We start from the raw sequence: 23,020 nt of genomic DNA, 5'->3' as shown, positions 1-23,020 counted from the left end.
TCAATTAATTGCATCAAAACAATATTTCTACCATTTTAATGAATAAAAACATAATATTTAGCTAAATGAGACCCAGATTTAGTCCCAAACATGTAAGAAAGATGTCTAAATTTGCATTTGAATTCTGTAGTGATGTTTTTTTCTTTAAAAGTTTGAGGTCACTAAGATTTTTTTTGTTTGTTTATTTCTTGAGCACCAAATCAGTATATAAGAATGATTTCTGAATGATCATGTGATGCTGAACGCTGTAATGTCATATAAATATATCACTGCAATGCCATATGTTATTTTAGGGTATTTACATTTATTTTTATATTTATATTACTAAAATATTTAGGTTTACAAATTATGGTAACTGGCATTATGGTAACAAAGAAAGTGCAAACCTCATGTTAAATTAATATAAAACAGTAAAATCCCATCCTTTTACTGACCAGTATGTGACAATAAATTTTTAAGAGTTTCGGGTCTGATTTTGCACCCTGAAACATATTGCCTTTGCCTTCCATTGCACTAAACCATTATCAGTATTTCATTGGTGCAGTGTTCTTTTTTATATATCTTTTTACCTGTCTGTCTTTTCGGTTTATCAAAAGAATTTGCATCTAATGCGCTGTGTTTCCTGCACTGAAAAGACCTAGCGCTGTGTAATATCCCTGCACTAACCCCAACGGCTGCTTGTTTTCCATCTTGGCTGTCTCTCTCTGCTGGGTAACTGCTGACCGTGCTCTCTTTGTAAATATCTTTGATATGTATTGTGCTCATGTTTAAGCAAATATCAGAGGATAGCAGTGTAGCTGTTTGGTGGCCATTAAGATGCAGCGAGTGGTGTTCATTCTCAGACACTGTCTCTGCTCGCAAAGGTCAACTACCCAACTCCCCCCCCCCCAACAAGACACACAGACACACGTGTGTGCGGGTAAATAAGGGCCCGTTTACAAATGTGATGGGGAAACAGTTCACCTTAAAAAGCCATTAGGCACTGGGCTTTTGAACTTTACAGCCTTCTTTTTAATTTGCAACTGTCTAGCCTCTGGTTTTCCACTTTCTAGGACTGGCGGTGGCAGCAAAACAAGCGGACCTTCTGTATCAGCTTCAGATAAATGGTGGTAAACTTGAGGCAAACATTTCAATGTCTTTCTTTTTCCATCACTGATGCGTATGTATACCTGTATGTACCTGACATGACACGAACCGATCGAACGGAAGACTCGAGATGTGACTCACCCATCCTTCCAGCAGCGGTCAGTGCGAAAGGTTCACTCTCTAGCTGGAAGCATTACCTGTCTCCTTGGGCTTGACAGGTTTCTGCACTGTCAACACAGATCAGACCAGCAGCCTAACCTACAGTGGCAGCGCCTGACCCAGGCAGCAACACACCTCAAAACCAGCTTCGGGCACGGCCGGGCCTATAGCGACGGATCTGGATGGACTCATCGGCTGCAAGGGCGTCAGGATTTTTCTGGGGTGAAGGAAATGAAAGTTTAGTATTGTGTTTTTGTGACCCAGGTGTTTTGGGTCAGGATTTGTTTGAATTTCAAGGTCCACACAGGACATGCTCTTGTGTTCAAAAATAGATAGATGGAGAGAAATGGAACAGAATGCAGGGGATTCGTTTATTTTTTTTTTAGTTTTTTTTTATAAAAGTTTCATTATTTTTAAATCTTAAAAAATGGACTGAGATAATACTATTCTGTAAAGTTGTATTCTTATTATAAATAAAAGATAAGGTTAATCAGTTAAGAATAAGGTTCATTAGTTAACATCAGTGTTGTGCAAGTTACTTCCAAACTGTAATACATTAGGTATTACTTGTTACTGTTATTTAAAAGTAATTCATTACCTTACAATATTACTGTCCCAGAATTGTAATGCGTTACATTACTCATGTATTACTTTTGAGTTACTTTCACCAAAATAACTAAGTAGAACTTAACTTTTGGGCTGTAACAATATGCAATATGAAACCGAAATCGCGATTCGCCACACGACTCAGATCCACGAACCTACAGAATCGCGACACACCTCTTCCAACTCTCAGCGTTATTCTCCTTACCGTCCATATCCAATGCTGCCTTATCTTTAAATTAGGCTATTAGTATTATTTGAAGTTAACATTATAAAATACGTAGACCTACACCACAAAACTAGTTGAGGATAAATTATTTAAAATTGGGGAAGTCCAGCATTATGGACATGACATTTGCAGTCAAAACTTGAAATAAAAATTCTCAGAAAATACATAATGTATTGAAACGTATATAGGCTACTTCCTTAAAGGACTCCAGAGATTAGACAAATATCAGTGTATGTTTTATTTTTAGTGTTAGGGAAAAGACACACATTCATGCGTGACAAAAAAATAGGAGGCAAAATATATTTTTTGTAATTCTGTTAATTACACTGCGCAAATCGGATGAGGAAGGGTTGGCTCTCCTGTCTTTATAGAACTTAAAATATTCATTTTATTTTAGTTTTCGTGTTCGCATTTATGAGGAAAAAACAATGTTACAGACGCGACCGCTCTGAACTGGCACTAAAAGACTGCTTTAAAACTTTCACATAGTCTGTTGCCTTTAAGAAGTAAAAGCAGACAATACACTGTAATACAACTGTAATACAAGCCTCACTAAACATGTAAAGAGTAAAATATTACTGAAAATTGATTACTAATGCCTTACACTACTGCGTTACAGCAAAAAGTAATATGTTACTGTAAGGTATTACTTTTGTAATGCGTTACTCCCAACACTGGTTAACATTAGTTAATGCATTAACATGAACTTACAAGGAGCAAAACATTTGTATTTATTAATGTTTGTCAATCAAAATACAGCTGTTCATTGTTTGTTCGTGTTAGTTCACAGTGCATTAAATAATGTTAACTAATACAACCTTTGATTTTAATAACGTATTAGTAAATGTTGAAATTAATATTAAGATTAATAAATGCTGAAGAAGTATTGTTCATTGTTAGTTCATGTTAACTAATTAACCTGTAAAGTGTTACCATAAAAAAAATTGCTGTGTTTTGTACACATCTGCTTCATTTTACTGTGCATTTTACTCCAGGGGTTCTCTCTCAGTTGACTGGTCCCTCTGGAGATTACAGAAAGCTGTTGTGTCTCCTGCTACAGCACCACTCACTCTAAACAAAAATGGTGCTATATAGCACTAAAAGTGGTTCATTGGCTTGTAATCATAGGGGAACCACTTTAAGTGCCACTTATCTTCATCAAATGGTGCTATGTAGAACCATAAGAGGTGCAATAGAGCACCTTAAACACCGTAAAGAACCCCTGAAGAACCGCTGAAGAACCTTTTTTTTTTTAGAGTGCGGTTCATGTGTGCCGTGTCCCACAGGGAGTCTCCACCAAGAACAATGGACAGGTTATGAGAGTAAACAAATATGACTTTGCTCCATATCAAATGGAGAAAGATCATATCATAGGAATAAAATCTTATCTGAGAACAATAATGAGATCGGACGAATAAATCTCAAGTTTAGGATCTGGGTGAGGACACTTTGGACCGGCAGTCAGAGACTGAAAATGAAATCCGGTTAAAGTAAAACCCAATTTTTCAAACCCCTCGTAGGACACAATAATTGAGCATGTGAGAACAATGACATTCTATTTTATCAGATAAATTATGAAATTATTATTTTATTTTTTTACTGGTGGGTGGATGAATGGATGGATGTATAGATGTATAGAATATCTAAACATTTTTTATTTGATCTAAAATTGCAGAATAAAGTTTGTTTACAGCAAATATATCTTGTTCTCCCAAGCTGTTTTTATTTTCTAGTTTTTTCTAGTATTTTCTTGATACCAAGAAAACATTTATTTATTTTTGAGTTAACTATTGCAACAATACACACTGAAGCACGCATAACATCCTGGATGAACCTACTAAAATGGACGACAATACACCAGAAACAGGCTTTTAAAAAACACTCGTGAAATTAAATAAATAAAATACAGTCCTCTTACAGTATTCTATGTGAGAAATAAAAGGGCCTTCCTCTACATACCCTATTTTCTCTGTGTCAGGACAACCTTGCTTTTGAGAATTATTAATGGCTCCCTTGTAAGCTGTCATCTTTTTCACTCCCCTCATCTTGTATTTTCCTCCGTTCTCTACGAAGCAGCACCACCACCATGCAGGCCACAGATCAGCTCAAACTCTGTGTGAGAAAGCAAACAGTCCCTTAGGGGTGAAATGAGTGACCTAACACAGTACCCCCAAAAAAGTGGAGCCCAGTTTTAGGAATGGTATATTATTTTGAATGTGTGTGTGCAGTTGTTTTGCGAGGAAGCTGAGACGAAGGGGTGCGGGGACAAATCGCAGCATTGGGAGAGACATGTGGCCTTCGTTTAAACTGAGTCATAAATCAGAGCACTGACATAGAGAGGGAGAGAGAGAGAGAGAGGGAGAGAGCCTAAACTTAAAATTGCCTCAGCTCATTTTCAATGTTTTCATGGTTTTCCTCATTTTTGTTGCTTCACCTTCCTCTCCTCATCCTGGTACTTTGTTTACACACCTTTTAAAATGCAATATCTCAGACGCATTAGCCTTCCTCCCTCCTTTGCAGTCGCTCTTCTCTGGGTTAAAAGTTAATAACTATAAGCTCTTTTCCTCACGTACCTCCATCACTCTCTTTCTCTCTCTCTCGTCTTCGTAGTCTCCCCCCACCCTAAGTAAAGTACACAGCGCTTCCCTTGGGCTCACAACCAAATGCCACGTCCACGTTAACCCCCATCCGAATTCACACCACTGCCCCTCGCTTTCATTTGGCCCTGCATACATTACGCCCTCATGTGTCCTCTGAGAGTCTCTCTGAGGACGCCGATCCGCCCAGCACCCCGCCATCAACCACAGTTCACCGCCCGGAGAGGACGTAAGGTCAGTGTGAGGAAAAGCAAGGGCAAGGCGGCCTTGTGCAAGAACAACAGACAAATAACATCTCAACATGTTTGCTATATATGATGTAAAAATCAGGTAAAAATGAGGAATTGTGCACTGATTAGACATCGCAAGTTTGTCTGAGTGTGTGGGTTCAATTTGAGGATTGGATCAATCTCATTCGAAAATGAATCATTCAGTTTTGTGAACCATATCAAGTTAATCTAATGCAATAAAGTCATAAATATAGCACTAGAATGATGACATCAATGCCATTTTTGGGGGTGAACTATTCCTGCTTACATTTATGGCAATTAAAGGCTTTCAAAAAAACATTAGATGCAGATTATTCACATATGACAAAAAAAAGCATTGACTAAAGCCTGTTTGTTTGTTTTTTAGCTCCGAGATTAATTCAACTCTCTTGACATTAATATCATAGGTCAGTTTAACATCTTGACTGAAGACTGGAGTAATAATGCTGAATGCTGAAATCAGCGTCACCAACAGGGGAATAAATTACATTTAAAAATTATATTCAAATAGAACACTAAATTGTAACAATATTACACAATAAGTTTATACTGTATTTTTCATTAAATAAAATGCAGGCTCGTGATAATAAGAGACTTATTTAAAAGCCAATCCCAAACTTTTGACCAGTAGTGTACAAGCGAAAATTAAAGTAATACTAACAATCTGTACTATCGCATTACGTTATTGTATTTAATCCATTCAAACGCACGAGAATGGTTAAGTATATCCGCCCGGTCTAATCCCATTTGCATCAATTGCCACTTGTCAGTTTCATGCAAATACACAAATGCTATACTACTGCTTGTATAGATTTTCTGAATGAAGTGCTGAAGATGATTATAATTGCTCAATAGTCAACGGCTGGTGCATGCTGAAGAGCCTAATAATGCTCTTTGGTAGCAGCAGCTGTAATATTTATCAGCTTTTCAAAAATCTACAGTGTTAATGTCAATCACGCAAGTACTTATGCAAGGAATCGGATTGCATTCAAATCCATCAGACAGGAGGGATAAGAACAATAATCCGAAAGTCATTACAATTACATTTGTAATAAAATTTGATTAGATGAAGGAGATGGGGATTTAAAAGAATGAGTTTAATGTACAAAAAAAATGTCAAAGGTATCAGATCTGAAAGCCGAGCAGCCGTGTTTCCAGAGGCAGTGGAGGGGAGAAGAAAAACTGAAAGGCGAGAGATTTTCGCCCTGCTCTGCTGTTTGCTCTGTTTGTCTGCTTTTGCATGATTAATATTCTGGTCCATGCCATCCCACTGCGCCCCTGCAGACAGCCCCCAGCCTACAGCTCGGACATTCCATTTTCCTCCTAAATTCACGCCCGAAACTCTCAGGGCAGCCCGTCAACAGTGAAAAGGAAGGATTCAAGAGATGATGGTCTTATCGTTGGGGCTAATGATGATGATGATGATGCTGGTGGTGGTAGTGGTCCTGGAGACAAGTGAGAGGCCTTCTGGGGAAAGAGGTGTGGGGGTGATGGGGGGGTGCGCCGAATAGCACCCCCCACCCTCGGCGGCGCTGTGGGCCGCGGCGATATGCGGGGACCATTGTGTAGCGATTATGTAGGACGAACACGAAGGGTGCTAATCTTACTGTGGGAGGGTACGTGCTTGTGAATGATTGAGCATAAGGAAAAAGAGAAAAGGAGGAGATGAGGAAGAGGAGAAGGATAGGACGAAGAGAGAGAGAGAGAGAGAACCCCCTTAGCAGCGATTAAGAAATGGTCTGTCACAGATTAAAGCTGCGGGGAGGCAAAAGGGAGATGAGGCGAAGCCTCCCACAGACACAGGCTCATGAGGACGCTTTGCCGAGATTACCTGCGGTTATACGCAAGCAGCTGCTTGGGCACACACACACAGACGCACGCAGAAGAGCGGGAGGGTGAGAGAAAATGAGAGACATTGAGAGGGATGAGAGGGGGTAAAACAAACCTAAACCAAATAGGCTTGCAATTTACAGAGGGTGAGCGGAGAGGGAGGACGACAGAGATGGAGAAAGAGACAGATGCCTGAGGAGAAAAGAAGAAATAAAGGAAGGATGGAGCTTGAAAAGCTGCCTGCCACGACTGCAGCGACAAAAAAAAGTGATGAAAAAAAAAATCGCAGAGGGCCACACAGGAAAAATATATGCAGCATTCATTTGATCCTAATTTCGTTTTCGAGACTGTTTACTAATAGCTTTTTCTGCTATTCTTAGATTTACTGCTATATGATAAAGTTAAAGTCAAACAATCGAGTGGTCTTAATTATATTGTAATATCAAGTCACCTTTACTTATATAGGGCTTTATACAATACAGATTGAATCTTCACAGTAACAATAGGAAAATGCATTTGAGCTGTTGTTCCACTGAAGTCAGTTCAGTGGAGAATCAGTCTTATTGTAAAGATTATCATTAAATTAGTTGATTTCATCTAAAGCAGTTAAAAAATTATGTCATCATCCAGCTCTCATAATATTGTTGAATATTATGTGTCCCCAACAGCATGCCAGAGGTTATGTCACAGTTTGGAATCAAAATAGTCTGTCTCCCAAAAAGTATTTTGAAAATAAAATTTAAAAATAAATTTCATTTGTTTAAAATAAAATTAAACAAAAATATCTTTCATTTTATATTATAAATAAATAAGTAAAATTTGAAAAAAATTCTAAAATGATAAACATATGTATCATTTTCTAACAATTCAAATTAAACGTCCAAACTTACTTGCAACTTTCTACTAGAATTCGCCAGTACTTCCATGGAGCAAAAAATGCAATTCATGATCCACTCAAATAAGTATTTATATTTATTTTTAATGCAATTCTTTAAGTAAGGGTGTGTTTGTTTCAAACACAGAGAAAGACCAAAGTTTATGCTAATTATGGCTGAACTTCTCATCCCACAAGAGTATTGTTTTCACACTCTACGCCTGCCATGTAAATGTAAAAATTTCTTCACTCTCCCATTGACTGATTGACACATATGGGCAAGCCTCTTCCCACAATGCACCAAACTGGCAGGTCAAGTTTCGTTTTAGATTCATACCGAGTGAAGAAGACGAAGGCTTGCTCAGTTTGTTACAGAAGAAACAAGGTCCTCTGACTGGCAGGTGAGGCTTGTTTTGAACTGCCGGAGCAATTAATTGATGAGCCAATTGAAACAAGAAGCCCGGGGCAGTCCAACTCAGTCCAGCGAAGAGAGAGCAAGAATAGAGTTTAACCGTTTAAAACAAATGCTGACACAAAAGAGACAGTGCTACATTTCGGTTTGACCATCTCAGACAAAGAGCCACAGTTTATACCTGACACAAAAAATAAGTTGATGCTTATTTGATCGATTGTGCTTCTACATGATAAGAGATTATCTGATGGGATAAAAACAAAACTGATAATTAATTTGTTTGCCGTTACATCTTAGTTTGATCCATTGAAATAACAATTTGATATCTTGCAGACATCACTCTGGTCTGGAATAGATAATAAGTGTGATAGATTGTGCATGAATTGTAGCGATGATGTTTTCTCTGCAGTGAAACTTTACGAACAGTTCTTTACCTTTAAAGAGCTCTACAGACCTCTATTGCAGGTCAAGGACACAGGAGAAGAACGGCCTTGTGAACTGTGAGTTTTCAACCTGGTGACCTGCTGGTCCCTAGTCCATCTCCACAAGCACTAATAAAACACTTATAAAACACAGTGAGTTGTGAATTATTACTGCATCACTCCCGACATGCCTCTGACAGGCTACGGTAGGCGAAGATAATTGCCCTTGCACTTGCTGCCTAATGAACATAATTGCATGTTATTTCCCATTCTCCCTGTGATTAATTGTTACAACATTTCTTTGTTGGGTTCCCGACAAATTGCCACTTCATAATGACACTATTGCCTCTCTGCAGAGTGCACAATCAAAAATGGTTCTGGCACTTCAGCAGGCAGGCCTGAGGTCCTTGACAAGGAAAGTTAAATTGGTAAAGTAAACAGTCTTGACATTTGTTTGACCAGTAAGCAGTTAAAGCTCTTTAACAGAGCTTTTACCTTAATATTCAGTTGCAAATCACTGTGAGTTTCTTGGAACAACTCTGATGTTTAATACTGTATAAACATTAGAAATATTTCAATATTGTTGGACTGTATAGTTAAATAGAAATTTAACCAGTTTCATATAATAATATAACAATCAATACGGCACTGTTTAAAGGAATAGTTCGATCAAAAACTGTGTTCTGTGTAACACAAAATTTTAAAGAATGCTCAAGACACTTTTATTTTAGCATTAATTTTAGGCTACTATTACAGTTTTTATTAATATTTTCGGTAACACAAGTTACTTGTTGATTATAAAAAATGTAATGTTGAAATTAATATTCACTGAGATTAATAAATGCTTTCATGAAAGCTTATTGAAAATGGTTACCATATTTTGACATTTGAATTGGCTTTATTTGATATATTTTATAGTTTATTTATCTAAAAAAACAAAAGGAAATCCCGCACACTATCTGCAAAAAGTATCAAAAAATATTTATTAGCCACGTTTCGGGCACAAGGCCTTTGTCAGGCATATGCCTAGGTGTTTTATTTGGAATTTTGTTACATGCTTTTGTCATTTTTATTACCTTTTAAATATTACAATTTAGGTTTACCTTGTTTTTAATTTATCTATTTCCAGTTAGTATTGTTAGTGCTTTAACTTAAACTTATTTAAGTTAGCTGTCAAGCCAACATTCTAAAATTTTGTTATAAGCTTAGACATTTTTTATGTAGGTTTAACTTTATACATAACTTTTATTTAATTAGTGCATTCAACTATATTTATTTCAGTTACAAAACTTATTCTCATTTGTTTAGTATTTTTTTCATCTTATATTTACATTATTAACAAAAATGCCAAAGAATAGAGGCTGTCAAAACACCATAAAAGCATCACAGTGTATAGTCAACGCAACTTATGCACTATATACCAAGTCTTTTGAAGTCATTTAATAATTTTCTGTGAAGAACTACTGAAACCTAAGTCCTATTTAATGACAATATTGCTTGACAGCTGTGGTCCCCATTCACTTTCACTATATGCAAAACAGAATTTTTGAAAATCTGCTTGTGTTCTACAGCAGAAAGTAAACCAAACACGTTTTGAAAGGGTGACCATGACAGTATTTTCATTTTTAGGTGCATTACTTAATTATTCATAAATGAACATACAGTATCATTATCATCATCAGGAAAATAACATCAGGCATTAAAGTTCTTAGGCGGTCATTTGCAAGGGCAATAAGTTTGGTATGTTGTGCACAGACAAGACTTAATTGTGAGGTTGTCTACCAGTTAAGGAAGGTCTTTCCTCTAAGCGTTTGCTTAATAAGGCATGGGCTAATGCAATAGGGTGCTTATTTCAAATCAGCCATGACAAAAGAGAACGTAAGCAAACGAAACAGAGAGGGGAAACTAGCGGTGACTAAAAAACTGTGACAAAGACTTGGAGACATGAGGAATGATCCTCTCGCAGGAGGTAAACTGAGGTAGAGCTCCCCCCAAAATGTCTTCGGGCCGGACCTGAGGAAGACGAAGAGCCGGTCACGACGAAGGCTCCCGCTGAGAGGATACGCTTGTCTCTCTGCCTCTGTTGGTGCATTCCTGCAGGTTGATTGATTCGCTTGAGTGGCAAATCGTTCACGTTGACAAATCATCCGATGACACCCGCAACACAAAACCGGGCCTGTACCCTGACACCTAACCTGTGAGGAGAACCGGTCACACAGGGCGGAGGGAGAGACGCATGGAAAGGGGGAGGAGGAGAAGGAGTGAGGAGCTGGTTGACCCAGAAGAAGACTGTGCTATGCCTTTTTTCTGTCTCTTTCTTCCTCTCACTCTCTCTTTCTGGAGCAGGGAGTGATGAATTCCCCTTTAGTTCATTCATCTAGGAAAGCAAGGAGACGTGTGAGTGTGTATGTGTGTGATGTGATCCATCTCTGGGCTGTTCAGGAGAGCAGCGTGTCCCTGATCATAGACCCTATCAATCTCACTCATAGCCTGACATCACTGCCGCTGTCACAGACATCACCACACTCTTCTATACCTGCGGTGTGTGTGTGTGTGCTGGCAAGTTCTACGGTCCTGGTATTGATAGAGAGACTATTATCTGTTATGCTTTACAAGTAAAACTTAATGCTAAAAAGTTTAAACAAATATAAACTGTGCCTATACGTGTGTGTCTACGCAATTTCTATACAAAATCAAACATATTGTTCAAAAGTTTGCGATTGGTGAGACTATTTAATGTTTTTGAAAGAAGTCTCTTTTGCCCACCAAGGCTGCATTTATTTAATCAAAAATGTTAAAATACTGTTACTATTATTAAAATAATTGTTTTCTACTTTAATATACTTTATTATGTAGGCTTATTTATTCTTACAGTTGAAAACAGTTGTGCAGCTTAAAGGGATACTCCATCTCATTGCGTACACTCGATCGCTCTGGCGTGCGAGACACTTTGATAACACTTAACTAGCCCAGTTCATTCAATATGGGCCAAGCAGAGAAGCGACCAAACACCTCCACGTTTTCCCTATTAAAATACAGTTACTCGATTAGTGTAACTCGACCTATAGGACGGTGACACAAAATAAAACGTTGCGCTTTTCTAAGCGTGTAAATGGATAACTGTATTGTATGGCGGAATACCACAGCATGTGCTTGGAAACACTTTGACTCGGCGCAGTAATATCATCACTCCGGAGACAAGTGATGATATTACTGCGCCGAGCCAAAGTGCTCCCAAGCAGCAAGACAGACATTTGAAGTAAGACCTTAAATTTCTTACCTATGCCATTCACACCCAGACTGTGGACATGAGAATCAGCAGGCCATATAAGGCTCTGTTCGCACCTGACACTTTCGACTGATCAAATTAGGCTTGATCAAAACATGCCATTCAAGCAGGCTAGATCTGAGACGCGCACACAGGTATACACACTCAGCAAAGCCCAGCTCAGGCTCTGACCTTGGGAACAATTAGCATGACTGATGCGCCCTGAGCTGAATACTGAACCTGTTCTGCACAGATGCACACGAACACAGTCCAACACATTATTGTCAATACAGTCACTTCCCATCATCGATGCTGATTTGGCATCCAAGAAACATTTCTCATTAATATTACAGTTAAATACAGTTGTGCTGCTTAATATTTTTGTGGAAACTGTGATATACAGTATTTTTATAGGGCGTTTGATGAATAGGAAGTTCAAAAGAACCGCTTTTATTTGAAATACAGTTTTTCGTACCAATGCCTTTGTCACTTTTGTTGAACTTAAGGCATTGCTGAATAAAAATATTATCTTGTTTAAAAGAACATTTTTAATGACTCCGAACTTTTGAACGGTAGTGTTCATTTTATATAAGTAAATAAATACATTTAAATTATTTTTTTAATATTTTATATACATAAAAACATGCAGAAATATACTGTATTATAATTGATATTATATTATATAAACAAATGAATAAATAATATGTATTCTCTATACTATAACATGTTTTTATACACTACTTTATCCCTAGAAAAAAAAAACTGATAAACATGAATATTCACTCATTTACAAAATAAATCCATAAAGTGTTCTTTAAAATTGAGCCAAGAACCCAACTGAACCTTTTTATTTTAAGATTGTACATTTATTAATGGCGTTCTTGTAGTTCTGACTATATGCAATGTAAGTTACCAAAAAAAAAATTACAATTAAAAATATAAGCCATTGCATTTCCAATTGAATCATTCAGATAGATTGATTATTCTCAGTATAAACTAAATAAGAACCTGCATGGCTCCATTGCATCTTGGGATTGCAAACCAGTCCCACAAGCTGTAACTGCAGTCTGGGTCCATCTATCTTCATCTAACATATTCAAATCCACCCCAGTCTAAGTGTCCATATACACTCCAGCATAAAATAAGCTTACATTGCTTCCTAATGTTAACTAATACACATACACTGGGTTTAAGCTGGGAAGCTTGAGCATACATGGACTTCTGTGAGTAAGCCTACAGAAATACGACTGTAATCCACGATTCGCAACAGAACACGGCGCATTCAACTTATAGGCCTCTTGTATGATCTGTTCTGCTGTGGGCTGGAAGAAGTCAGCGAGCAGAATTACTGGAGAAACAAAAAAACTCTTAAATGATAAGTATAGCCTTTGTGAGATCTGAGGAATTGGGATAACACAAAGTACATGCTAACCTAACCTATGTCATGCAACAATCGAATAAATTATCATTTTGAGCAGAGGAACAAACTGAAATCACAAGAAAGGTTACTAAATGCAACCAAATCAACAACAATGCACATAAACCTGTTAAGCGATCGAACAATTCATGACCTCGAGCATGCTGGGAAGGGGGTGAACAGGACCACATAATACAACTCAAAAAAGCTGCATTTTCAGTGAATGCCTATAAGCAACAACAAATAATAATAATAATAATAATCACTTGTTGGTTTGACAAGAACAAAATGAACATGAGCATATTGTAACAGACAAGCTGTATTAAGATGCATATCTCGTGCTCCTGAAAGAACTTCAGAATAGTGAGTAAACTATAATAAGCAAGAAAATGTTTGGTTATTTTTCTACATTATTTAAGAATATTTTTTACAGTGATGGATAGACCGATATGAGATCAAGCACAAGGTGAAAATGTACATTTTCCAACCTTTTGCACACATCCACCACACTTTATGTGTGTTCAGCAATAGCAGAATCAGCTCAATGTGAACATACACCTCCTCACTTCTAGACTATAAACAAAGCAACAATATCTCTCCTTTTCAGTCGTTCTCCTCCCATTCTTTCTCGTCTGCACTAAACCTGTCTAATGCTTACGTGTTTAATAACGATCAAATATGCGCTAACAAATCTGTACATAATACCTTTCTCTCCTTGTGTGATAACGGTTCAGTGTTATGCTAAATAACCCAGCTACAATTTGATGAAAAATGAAAACACTTCATCTTATTTGTCTTTCTTCTGCTTCTCTAAAAACAAAGGGTAAATCCTGATTAGTGCTTTGGGTTTTCTTGGCTTCCGTTCCCTTTTTAGTCTCTCTGTTCATTCAAAACTGTGCTGTGAACTGCCCTGTTAGTTGTCTAGCACTTCTTTTTTGTAGTTAATTTTATTCAAATGCGATGTAGAGGTGTGGAGTATACATACTTGTCATTGCTTTGCTCAGCAGCATTGTGCATTCGGTTTACTGAGCTTATAATAGCAGTGCATGTAAACCTGTGGATGGTATAATGCGTGAATGCCATGGGAAGTACAATGTTCACACTCTAGCTATTCTTTGATCTGAGAGCTGTTCCTTTCACTGGCGGGATTTTATTTTTGTCTGTTCAGTGTGCGGTCTCTCAATTGTTTTTTGAGGAGGCACCAATGACAGCCTGCATACTGTTTTTCTTAAATAATACTTATAAATCATAATAAATTACATATGTGACCCTGGATCACAAAACCACTCACAAGTCGCACGACTATTTTTCTGGCAATAGCCACATTGTATGGGTCAAAATTAGCGATTTTTCATATGGATAAAGGATATGAAATAAAGATCATGTTCCATGAAGATATTTTGTAAATTTCTTAACGTAAATATATATTTAAAAATATATATTTTTGTGAGTGAATGCAGCACAATCACAAAAATAAATGGACAACTTTAAAGATTTTCTCAATGTTTCAACTTTTTTGAACCCTCAGATTCCAGATTTTCAAATAGTTGTATGTCGACCAAATATTGTCCTATCCTAACAAACAAACCATATCAATGGAAAGCTTGATGATGTATACATCTCAATTTCAACTTGTGACTGGTTTTGTGGTCCATAGTCACATATATTATTTGCATTCATCCACATGTCAGCTTATGTAAGTAATGGTTATTTTAATTATATCTTGTATTTAATATATTTTAAAACGGTTCATACTTAAAAACAAATGTACAATATATTTATTTTTTTAAGTATTAAAAAAAATATATTATATTTAATTTTTAAGTATTATACAATATATTTATTTTTTTAAGTATTTAAAAAAAAAATTAAGTAACTATTTTGAAATATATTAACTTGATCTACAGTGCAAGTAAAAGCATTAATAATTGTACTTAGTAGGACTGGTTACCAACATTCTTTAAAATATCTTCTTTTGTGTTCAACAGAAGAGAGAAACTCATACAGGTTTGAAACAACTTAAAGGTAAGTAAATGATGACACAATTTTCATTTTCACAAGTTCACACGTACATGAAATCAGATGTAGTAATTTATGCGTATTTGGCATGCTTTTTGGGCTCGAAATTTGGCCCGAACCCAGAGCACTCCCCCCTTTACTGGTATAGAAACCAGCCGAGAGTGAGGTGATGGGGTGTGAAACTGTCACGGGACAGAGGTGAGGGAAGGCTATATTTATACTGGCTTCCTCTTGTGCTGATTGGCTGATTACCTGAACGTGCACCTCCCGAACTTTGTTTCATAAAACTTCATTTAATAACCAAAGTTAATAGTCAGAATTGGAGAAAGTGTTACCAAAAAGATTTTATATTTATATATATATATATATATATATATATATTCCACTATGCTTGGTTGGTATTTAGCATACTTGTTTCTGTGAGTACGTTGAAGGTCTGTATAAGTTGCTGCTCATTAGCTGTACACAGATAACCAGGTCCGGAGCATTTCAGGGACCCGACCAGCACCAACAAACTCATTCTAAAACTAAATGAGCAGCACAGGAAACACTGTGGCCTTGACTAGCCGTGTCCTGCCCCGCAGCTACAATATTGAGCCATGCTAATAACCTGCCTTCACTCATTTAAACTAACTTTAACACAATTTTACCAACTTTACACACACACACACACACTGCTCTTTCCTATTTGAAATAGATCGCCTCTCTCTCTCAAGGCTGTTTCAGCACTGGTTGCACGTGTTTGCACAGATTTTAATAAGCACAGGAGAGAGGTGTTTAAAGCCAAAGTGAGGCAGCAGCCATACCGTTAGCAGCGCCGCGTTGTTGTTGACTTAAACAAACCCTCTGCGAGATCTGGAGCTTGCCGCACACACAGCTTTACTACTGTTAATTGGTCATTAAAGGTGGTGGTTTGCGGGCCTCACTAAATCTTTAAACAGACCATGAAAAAACAGTTGAGGCTTGCAACTATAGGCCTGAGGAAACGGAGTGATAACATGCATGCTTTTGATCATTACCTCAGAATTAGACTGTATGTTGACATGTTTTTCATTCTACAATTATGAACATCTTTGAAAGGATTAAAATAATGTTTTTATCAGAGTTTTGTAGTTTGCACATGCAACATAAAACCAGATTTCATTAATTAAATAATTAACTAACCACATGGTACCACTGTAATTCATCTATTAAATTTAATGATGCACACCATGCATGAGGCTGGGCAAAGTCTCTGGTGGATGCAGGTTATCGCCCACAGCTATTGAGCAGAGTTTGGGAATAACATAGCCTTTTAGAAAAAGCACCTAGCAGAATTTTTTTCAAGATTCATTGAGCTTGCAATGACTTTTCTTTTTTTTTTTTTTAAGACATCTTTAAAGAATATATCTAAATCCCACCTGAACTCCTGTTTCCACAGTCCAGAAGGGGCTATCTTTTAAAGAATATTTTCACAAAAGCATCAGGGTTGATGTGCACAGGCATCCTAGGCAAGAACACTCTGTGGCGGACAGGGAGCAATTCCTGAACCTGCTGATCTCCAGGAAAAGTCTGATGTCACAGGTTCATTATGCAGAATCTGCACTCTGAAGAGCAGTACGACAGATTTGTGGTCCCACTCCTGAAAAAGAAGTTTCAAGGCTGTGTTAAACCAAATCTTTTAAATATGTCTGCTTATTTGCAAAATACCTTACATTTTAGACTTGCTGTCAATTTTAATAATACTTCCAAGAAGTATTGTGTGTGTGGCAGTACGTTATTTTTATAGTTTTGATTTAAGATTTCAATTACAATTTAATGCTGTTGTTTTGTTACACACACACACAAAAAAAGAATTAACAACAGTTTTCGATATTGATAATAAAAAGAAATGCTTCTTGAGCACCAAGTCAGCATTTCTTGAGGATCATGTGACACTGTAGACTGGAGTAATGGCTTATGAAAATTCAGTTTTGCCATCATAGGAATAAATTACATTAAAAATATATTAAGTAGAAATTTGTTTTTTAAAATTGTAATAATATTTCACAATATTACTGCATTTTTTCATCAAATAAATGCAGCCTTAGTGAGCATAAGAGACTTTTTAAAAAAAAAAAAAAACATACAGACTTCAAACTTTTGAAATAACGTATATATCACTATTATGCAAATATAATTATATTAAACACATAGAACATGCCGTTTGAAATAAAATATCCTTTCAGGAACATTTTTTTTTCTTAACAGAGGACATCATCAGTTTCTATCCAACATGACTGCAGCACTCTCAGATATTGAAATATAGACCACACATTTATCTCATTTATAAGTCAGTCAAAACAACACCTCTGTCAATTTATCTTTCAAGCCTGAAACGAGAGGCTTCTGATGTCAGGGGCTTCATTAGGGAAGGAAGAGCAGATAAATTTAAAGATAACAGCTGTCATTCAAGCATTCGTGCGCACGCACACACACAAGCTCCCAAAGAGTAATGATTTTGTTATACTTGCATGACTTCTCTTTTATTGATTTCAGTCATGATATCACCCCCTGTACTGGGATCCTTTTAACCCAACGCCCTGCTCTGTCCAGTGTGGGTGCACATATGTGCAAAATACCAGCAGTTGGTGTCCACACAGTAAGTATGGTAGTGTAGTGTGTGAGTAGGAGAGAGAGAGAAAGAGAGAGAAAGCCAGTGTTAGGGTGCGTGGGTAAATATGTCAGGGGGTCGCTTGGTCTCCGTGACATCTGTGGGAGCCGGGACTCATTGTTGGGGTATCAGTTCAGCCCGTCAATAATGAGGCAGTAGAGTGTGAAGAGAAGGGCGTGACCGAGTCCCCTCGCGTATACACACACACACACGCAGACACACACACGCATAAACACACATTCTAACCCCGATTGCTGACCCTTCTGTCAACCCCCTCCCCGCCTTCTCTCTCTCCTGCCGTCTGTGCCCCTGCACCCCAGCCGTTCCCTTTTCAGCCGTCCCTCTATTGTCTCAGTTGAGGATAAACAGGGCGACTCGACCCTCGTATGTGCTGCAGACGGAGACCCTGTTCTGTGATCAGCACTAAACTCACCTTGAACTGAATCACTTGGGTTCTGAAGCCTGATTGTTTAAATGGAACCATGTTTAGTGAATTTGAACATTAAAGAGCTGCTTCTATTTTACCTAAACTTTAAAATTTACTTTCATTAGTGTAACCCCATATAGGCAGGCTGATTTAGTCTAAAGAAAAAAACAAAACAGATTATATAGACATTACTTACCAAATAAACAAATAAGGTATAAGAGGCCGGGGAGTGTTGTAACACCAATGACCTAAGTCGTAAGTTGTAATTTTTTATTTTATTTTTATTTTAAATTTAATTTGTAGTCATTTGGATAATCTGCATTAGCAGATTCTCCACACAAGCTATTCATTTACATAATGGGATGTTTGTAACACTTGCCAATGTACTGGACCCAAATATTTCAAATAATAATAAAATGATTCCTATACGTTTATCCTAATTAATAAAAACTTTCAAAAAAAAAAAAAAGGAAATGTATGTCGTTACTAGAGTAAATTCTTGCCCAAATTTTAAAATGTGCTTGAATTTAATTATTGTTCCAACCTACCATGGTGGTGGTGAGGTTGTAACGTCAGCACTTTGTACTTGACATTAATTTACACAGTTTAGGAATAAGCTGAGTTTCTAAACTACATTTTAAATGTTTAGCAGACAAATAATGAATTATATAAATGTTTGAGAGACTTGACACAGTAAAACACACCTGAAGTTGAAACTAAATGTGTTACAACACTCCCTCGACTGCACTATTTTTAGGTTATGTGACAAAACATTTTCATTTGCAGGTACGTTTTTCAGAAAAGCTAAATTGCTGTTATTTGTTAAGCATAACACTTCTCATAATTCAAATGATTTAGAAACTCCAAAATAAATCTTAGCTAATCACCATTATCCCTTTCACTTTTGCATGACTTCTAACTTGTTGTACATACCTGTAGCGTGTGAATGAATCTTGAATTATGTCTTTTTAGAAGTACTCCACATCGAGAGATGCTAATCTGAATATATTTGGGGCTGTCTCTGAATGGAGTGCATGTAAATTGAACGCATAATCGTTCTTCTCGGACTGACTGAGAGTCAATGGGATTTCAGCTGTGTTGCTTGCCAAGGTTCTGACTGCCATCTACAGGCTGTTTTTATGATTGCAGCCATCTTTAAAATGAAGAAAAAAGCAGCAATGCGCTCTTCTTTTTGGAATGATTTTTTTTTTTTTTTTTAAAGAGGTCCTTTGAGATGCATTATGATATTTTATCTAGCATAATGAACATTTGCAAAGTCATCATGAATAATATAACAGTGCATGTCATGATATAGGCTAACGTGCACAACAAGATTTTGCTTTCATAAGAGAAGTTTTCATTTAATTATCTATATCGCCTGTGATATAGCTAATTAAACGAAAACTTCTCTTAGTCTTATAGTCTATTACTTGTTCTGTAACGTATCTTTCAATATAGGCGGCAACACAATAAAAGTTGCAAAGAATGAGCTCAGGAGAATGAGGGAAGCTCAAAGAGTGTCCCTGATATTATACTAGTTATAAATATAATAAGCCGGGTTGAATTGAGTTATACTGGAGCCTGAGGGTTTGCTGGGATGAAGCAGTGGCTACTTAACAACTGGGACTGAAGAGAATATGAAAACAATACAATTATTTCTCTCAATAAACTACATGATGCAGTCTGCACACACAAGTCCAAGAACTACGTTTTAAAAAGTAAATTTGATTGTAGTTATGTATAGGTATATTTTCCAGTGTTGTTAGAAGAAGATCAAATGTTTACAAGAATTTCTGGATTTCGGAACATTGTCTTTTAGCATGCCTATGGCTAATCATCAACAATCGTATGATGTGTGAAAATGTAATAAAGTGATAAATGCTAATGAGATACAGTGATGTGGCTCTGGTTGCTATGGTAACATCACGAGAAGGTGGTTTCGCTAGCGTAAACATTTCGCGAATTTGTTGATGAAACGTTGTTTGAAAACACTGTTGTACAAGAATAAAATAATTGTAAAATAAAAATAACATATGACACCTTAACCTTTTGTTTGTTCATCTTGAAAATATGAAGATATTTTAAATAAAATTTGAGAAATTCTTGTTCCTCCATTGACAGTCCATGATGCAACACCCACTTTGTCGCATCAACAAGTTAACAGAAACTAAAACTAATCCAAATTATTTGAGTGGTTTATTCCAAATTTCTGAAGAGATTTGATCGCTTTATATGATGAATAGGTTACATTTAGACTTTTATAGACCATTTCACAAGATGTAAACAAGACTGGTCCAGAAGCACTTCCTGTTTCAGTTTGTAACTGTTTTCTTTATTTCACATGTAAAGAAAACATCTTAAAGATGTTTGTTTAACTTTTTGGTTCAGTTTTAAATGTTCTGTTGGTTGTATTTTATCCCAGCTTTTTTGTAGTGTTAAAAAACTGAAACAGGAAGTGCTTCTGGACCAGTGTTGTTTACATCTTGTGAAATATGCACGCATAAGTTCCGCATTTGACGTAAGGATGCTCGTCCATTTCCGGTTGTGTAGATTAAAGCGGAGGAAAACCGGAGAAAACGGGATTATGGCAGAGTCTTCAATATTTACTGTCCTCCCGTCTTTGAAACGAAACGTACATGCGTTTAGATGTAATTTTATATATAGTTATGTTTATTTAATATAATTTTAAAAAGAAGCATAAACACAACGAGGGGTGTCTGTTTTATCTGTTTTTGTGACTAACGTTTCATTAGTATAACCATGGAGTATAAAATTCAATATAAATTCTCGGTATTGCATTGGACTCTATGATCGGCGGAAGTTATCGAGCATCCTTAATCCTTTACCGGAAATAACGCCGTGCATAGAGCCCATTCACATATAAACGTCGATCAGCAGACGATCAACCAAACCTGCTTAAGGTGTGAGAACAAACCTCTCTGGTTCTTGTGGAAGCTCATACGTGTTGCGTAACACACAAGAATGAACCTCATCGGCTCTTGCAGAAGCTCAAACGTGCTGCGTAACACACAAGAATGAACCTCATTGGTTCTCACACATCAAGCAAGCTTGCATGAGCTTCTGTTCACTACAACTGATGTGTGCATTGAATGTTTACTTGAAACAAGTGGTAGTTGTGTGGACTGTCAAACGAGTGAGAGATATCTCAGATTTAATTTGTGGTTCGAAGATTAATGAAAGTCTTACAGACATGTTTGGAATGACATGATGGTGTGTAAATGATGGCAGAATTCTCATTTTTGGGTGAACTAATCCTTTAAGCTATCTTGTAATTACAGTTACGACAAGCAGCATAAAAGGTGGCTGCTGTTTGTTTGTGGCGCTCCATGTCTGTCTACAACTCTACATAGCCTTAGTGAGCAGGGCTCCCCCTGCTCCAGATCAGTTCTCCTACTATCTCGCTTGCCAAAGTGATTTTCTCAATAATGTATCAAACTGCGTGTTTATTATTTACTGTTTACACAAGCTGTGTTGGAGTGACAAGCTCAGTCTGTATGAGCGCAGTGAGGCTCACGGAGACGCGCTACACGCTCCAGCGAAGCCAAAGCTGCTGGACTGCAACATGAAAGACATCTCGCTTCATACGAGCTGTTCTACACGCACCCCTAGGTTGTCAAAGAAAAAAAAAATGGGGCTAAACATGGGGGTGTTGAGTATTGATATTAATATTAATGGAATAGGGTAAAAAGTGACCAGTGAGTCTTTTTGTAATTCTTTTTATGCCTTATACAGTTATACAGTATCATAAATCGTGAGAGATAAAAAGTTTCCAATGTACTACATCAAGACTCCCTTACAATCTTCACAACAGCAACACTGTGAATTTATACAGGATGACGTTGTAGGTGTTGTGTCACTGTTAAAGAAAACCAGAAGTCATCTCTACACCACAAAGGCAACAGAAAATCTGCATCTAAATTATCCTGTTTTGCATTAACAGACTGTTTAATGCTGTTAATGCTTTAAATATGAATTGATCAATAACATTATGAAAATATTAAATTGTGTGATAATACAAAATATAAACTTATAGAAACAACAAATTGCAAAGTTAATTCAGAAGCAAAATGGGCATCAGAGCCACCTTTGACCTTTGATAGTTGTAATATTTTAGAGTGGCTTTTGTGCGATAGCCTATTATTTGAGTATTTGCGCAGAATTTGGAGATAAAACTGAAAATGCACTTGCTCAGATATTTTTGTAAAAATGTTTGGTCTCATACACATATTAAGCATACTGTACTAAATAATTACAAGCCATTCTCTTTTGTTACCTGTTATGTTTCTACAAATGTGATTAAAAAGAATATTTGTTTTATAGATGGATTACAGCTCAATGCAAAAGACTATAATAAATTATCTCAATATATGTTTTAAATGCTCATTATCGTCTTGTGTGTTGCTCCAGTTTCATAGAAACTCCAAATGAGCACACAAACAACGAAACACTAAATAAACACACACACACACGCTCAAACAAACATGCAATTTTCCAAACTATAAAACGAGGGACATCAAATGCAGCTATTTGTTTGAGGCCTGTTGTCGGGGGAATAGGCTACACGACTGCCTGGCTTCATTAGAATTCCTTTCAAGTTGTGGAGTGCGGCCTCCCTGTGTTCATCTCTCTATATCCCCTGACCCTGACGATGCATCTCCATGGGGCTAAAGAAAGGGCGGGGCATGCGCACACACACAGTAACATTCTCCTCCTTCTAAACACTGTCACCTCATCGCATCATCCTCCCAGGGAACG

General features: G+C 37.0%; 1 long non-coding RNA gene across 1 annotated transcript; it reads right to left on the bottom strand.

Moving 5' to 3' along the window:
- Positions 1-10,136: 10,136 nt before the first annotated feature.
- Positions 10,137-19,291, bottom strand: LOC148977028 (uncharacterized). The gene is made up of 3 exons (XR_016145868.1): positions 19,178-19,291; positions 16,586-16,806; positions 10,137-10,858 (listed from the first exon to the last, which is right to left on the bottom strand). It is a non-coding gene; the product is annotated as an uncharacterized LOC148977028 (long non-coding RNA).
- Positions 19,292-23,020: the final 3,729 nt, after the last annotated feature.

The sequence above is a fragment of the Pimephales promelas genome, chromosome 12 (assembly GCF_988280905.1).
Source record: "Pimephales promelas chromosome 12, fPimPro1.hap1.1, whole genome shotgun sequence".
Lineage (NCBI taxonomy): Eukaryota > Metazoa > Chordata > Actinopteri > Cypriniformes > Leuciscidae > Pimephales > Pimephales promelas.
This window is presented reverse-complemented; position numbering and strand designations above follow the sequence as displayed.